The sequence below is a fragment of the Vigna angularis genome, chromosome 1, assembly GCF_016808095.1.
Source record: "Vigna angularis cultivar LongXiaoDou No.4 chromosome 1, ASM1680809v1, whole genome shotgun sequence".
Classification (NCBI taxonomy): Eukaryota; Viridiplantae; Streptophyta; class Magnoliopsida; order Fabales; family Fabaceae; genus Vigna; species Vigna angularis.
In genome coordinates, this window is record NC_068970.1 from 55,857,036 (window position 1) to 55,861,235 (window position 4,200).

General features: G+C 37.0%; 1 long non-coding RNA gene across 1 annotated transcript; it reads right to left on the reverse strand.

Moving 5' to 3' along the window:
• Positions 1 to 808: 808 nt before the first annotated feature.
• On the reverse strand, positions 809 to 3,970 carry LOC128195035 (uncharacterized). The gene is made up of 2 exons (XR_008246589.1): positions 1,603 to 3,970; positions 809 to 1,271 (listed from the first exon to the last, which is right to left on the reverse strand). It is a non-coding gene; the product is annotated as an uncharacterized LOC128195035 (long non-coding RNA).
• Between the last annotated feature and the right edge of the window lie 230 nt (positions 3,971 to 4,200).

Sequence of the window (4,200 nt, forward strand, 5' to 3'; positions counted from 1 at the left end):
AGGGCTGCACCTTGAAAGGTTAAGGTGGCTAGGGTCACTCTCCTCCTATCATCTATGTTGTAGCATTCAAAAATTTGTTCAACCTTCATCTCCCACTCAAAGTATTCTTCAACATTATCTCTACCATAGAAAGGAGGAAGGTCAAGCTTAGGTTCTACATGATGTTCTCTATGGTTGTGATGTCGCCTAGGAGGGTGTTGATAGTGATCATAAGGTTGGTAAGTATGGTGATCACTATGGTGGGAATGATCATCTTGATCATAATTTTGCCTATGAGAGTGAGTTCCCTGTGTGTGCCTGCTTTGATTGATAGTAAGAGTGGCGACTATTTGCCTTAGCTCATTCAACTCAGTCTTGGTTCTATTGAGCTCTTCTCGCAACTCTATGTTCTCTTGATCTTGAGTGACATTACCTTGAACACTAGAGTGACTCATGCTTGTGAAGTAGAGAAATTGTTTTCACAATGATTTGAAAACCTTGCACAAGTATGAATCAAAACTTTTGAAAAGAGAATTTGAGGTGTTTTTGGTAAATGACTTCTATAGAGATTCTAAAGGTGATGAAACCGAATAGCTCCCAGGAAGGAGAGGTGAGTCACAATGGACAAGCTTAGAAACCTTGTCCTTCCTTAGCCAGAGTGTCTCCTGACGCTTCTCACCCAAGTTTCTAGATAGAAGTCTTTCAAAACCTTTTTGGAATGCAAAGATGTTATGCTCCTAGAAACCAAAAGAAGATTTAACTATGTGAAACGTGCTCCTAAGTATCACAGAGACTTAAAACATAAAAGACAATCAAGCAAGGAAATAAATGAATGGAAATGGAAGACAATGATAACCGGCCCTATGTGAAAGTGCAAGTGACACTTGGAGCCCCTTGACACACTTTCACTCTAATAAGTGGGAACTAACTATTACAATGTTGCTTAGTAGACTTGGAATTGCTTGGATAACATTTTTCCAAGTTACTTTAAGTTTGAGAAATGTAAAGCAATTAAACTTCAAAGGTTTCGTGATACAAAGCTGAAAAATGGAGAAAAATGAGCTATTCTATGTATACAAGGGAGGCTACCAAATCTGAATGTAGTTTAGCTCCAAAAGTATGTGAAATTTTTTGTGTGAAGGGTGGGGAAATGCTGCTGAAAACTGCACAAGAATGCAGCTTGGAGAACAACCTTTGTAGCCAATTCTACAAACTCTCCACTTCCTAGTATGCTACCCTCTTGGAGGAAGCTTGTTGGAACTTGGATCACCTCAAAATGAAGTCACACTCCACTGTCAAACACTGAAACCGTGAGGTGATGGAAAATCTGCTGCACTAGAAATTAGTTAACCAAAAACCAGTTTTTAAACATAGTTTGGAAGCCAAAAATGATGAATGCAAGTGATATACGGCTAGAAAAAAAGGTAGCACTCAAAAGGAACCTAGGATAGGGTCTAGAACAGATTATAAAAGCAAGAAAAGATTCAAAACAGTGAGGAAAATCTGTACTGTAAAACTGTTTGATGTAATTTCCAAATTGTTTGTCAAAATGCCACAAAGAACTGTAGAACTTTGTGTTTTCTGGTTTTTGATGTGTAAACTGGATTGCAGGGATTTAATTACCTTTTTCAGATTGGTTTACACCTGTGTAAGGATTTAATTGTGTTTGGGACAAGATCCCCAGCTTTTGCCAAACCAGTTTACAATTTGAATATAAGATGGTGGCTAAAAATATGACAACAACAGTATGAAAGTTGAATGGCAGTGAAGTCAACTGCTCAATGACACTTCAAGCAGCTTTATATCATCATAATAGGTGTGTCCAAGCACTCAATCAGCAAAGAAATTGACTGCTGTAAAAGATGACAAGTGCACTACTTAAAAAATGAGGAAAATTTGGTGATGCAGCAAGTCAATACCAATTTGGCTCAAAATTTACCATATGAACAGTAACCAACCAATTTCAATTCACCAAAAATGACTCCAAACTCAATGAAACTGATCTAAAACAGACAAGATCTCAATATGAGGTGTGCACTTGCATATTTCAAGTAAAATGATGGTTCAAGATGTGAAATGATACCTTGGCTATGAAAAGAGCAATTGGACAGTGCAAACAGGTTTTAAATGATCAAATGAATGTGTTCAAACAGTTGCAATGCACAGAAACATACACATGCTCGAAATCATAGTCAGAGTTGCTAATTATGCAGCAAAAAAAAACTACAAATCTGCATTAGAATTGAAAAAATTGCATAGAATCAAGGCTGGCTGGATCAAACAAGATAGAAGAATGGTCCTATGCATTAGATCTAGCTTAGAAAAGATGAGCTAGAAGATTAAAATGGCCTAAGACACAAGCAATGATATCAAGTACGGTGCAAAACTTGAAAGTATTGTGACATTACCGAAACAGAGTTTTAAACAACTCAACTACTCTTTTTGTGATTCATTGTTGATTTGTAACTGTTAACACTTGAAACATGTATAAATGCATCAAAGAAACTTGTCTCAAGTTTTACAATCAATAAATCTGAACAAAAAGGAGATGCACATGATGAAATCAGACATGCCTCGTATTGCAAAATCTGAAATTAAAGTTGGAGGAACTCAACCACACATTTTGCAATTCTGTGAGTATTGTGAGTTGTTATACTTCTAGCAATGCTTAAGAACATCACAAAAACTCGTACAAAGCTTAAGAATCACTAAATCTGAATCAAAACAGATTACAAAATATAAACCCAGAACTTGACTTCTTTTTTTTTGCAGAATTTGGAACCAAAAACAGTGTGCACTGCTGTTAACTCAAATGATCAAGCTGATTTGATGTCATTGCTTTATAGGATCAACATAGAGCTTAGTAGATGCACACGACTCAAAGAAAACGAAAAAAAATGAAGCTGAAAACAGTAGCAATTACTTGACGGAATTAAAACTGCAGTGATTTTCTGCACATGACTGTGATACAAAACGGAAATGATGAATTTAGATGAATTGGATTCAATTAAAAGAAGTGCACCGATTAAAATGAAGAACAAACACTAACGAACAGTGAATAGAATCAAACATTCACTCAAACACAGAATCAAACCAGAAAAACAAAATGGAACAGTGACATATATGAACAGCACAAGACGAAAAAAAAAACAGAGGAATGGATACGAGACACTTAGCTCTTGAAGCGTGACTGAAACGACTGGCTCTTGATGCCAAATGATGGAATCATCCTTGCAATTCAATCACGAGCACTTCCAAAACCAGAGAAGGCAGCGGTTAGTTGGATGACGATGAGGCACGGTAAGTGTTTGATGAGTGTTTCAATGAAAGTGTATGAGTGGATCAAGGAATCTCAAGCTCCGAAAGCCTTCCAAGAGGGAAGGAAGCTAGAGGAGGATGTGCAGAATAGGCACAAAGTGTTTGAACTCTGAAAGAATGTTTGGAGAAATCTCAACAGCATTTCATTATCAATTCAAAGTTGAATTTACAAAGGATGAAGCCCCCTATTTATAGATGAAGGAGAACTTCTAAGACGTGTTATGCAAGCTATTCTAAAGGCATGTGATGCAATGAAAGGAAGCTTGGGAAGCAAGCTAAGTTTGCCAGTTAAGCAGAACTACAGAGGAAGATGGAGTTGCTGTCTGCGGTGACGCTGGGCTGTACAGAATTCATGCATCTAAGCGGTAACAGCGACATCTTCAATTTTAGCTCCTTTGCTTTTCCTTGCTTGGTTACTCCTCCAAGTGTTTGCCAAGCTTTATTTAATGACCTACAAAACAATGTAAAGTTATTTAAAGAGGAGGAAGATTTTAGTAATTAATACTCCATAAGAGCAAAGTAGTGAGTGCTCCCTCTTCCTCTTGGATTCTCTTAGACATGGCTCTTGTTAAAGGTCCTATGTTGAGCTTGGATGGTCCTCCATCAGTTTTAGTGGATTGACTTTAGTAAATTGATAGAGAGGAGATAAAATTGGTTATACACAAGAGTGCATTGGTGAAAACTAGTCTTAACAATGTCATTTCATACCATTTCTAGTCTTTTCCATTTTCAAGTGCCTTCAATACCAAAGTCCAACCTTGTAATTACTTGTGAATTTATGTTTCTGCACTTGTTTGTAAATTGTTGAGTTGTTCTTGAGTCTAGATGAGTTGTTAATCGCACAATTCTCTAGTATTACGAGTCTCTTGGGAAAACAATACCTGGTCTTACCGGTTTATTACT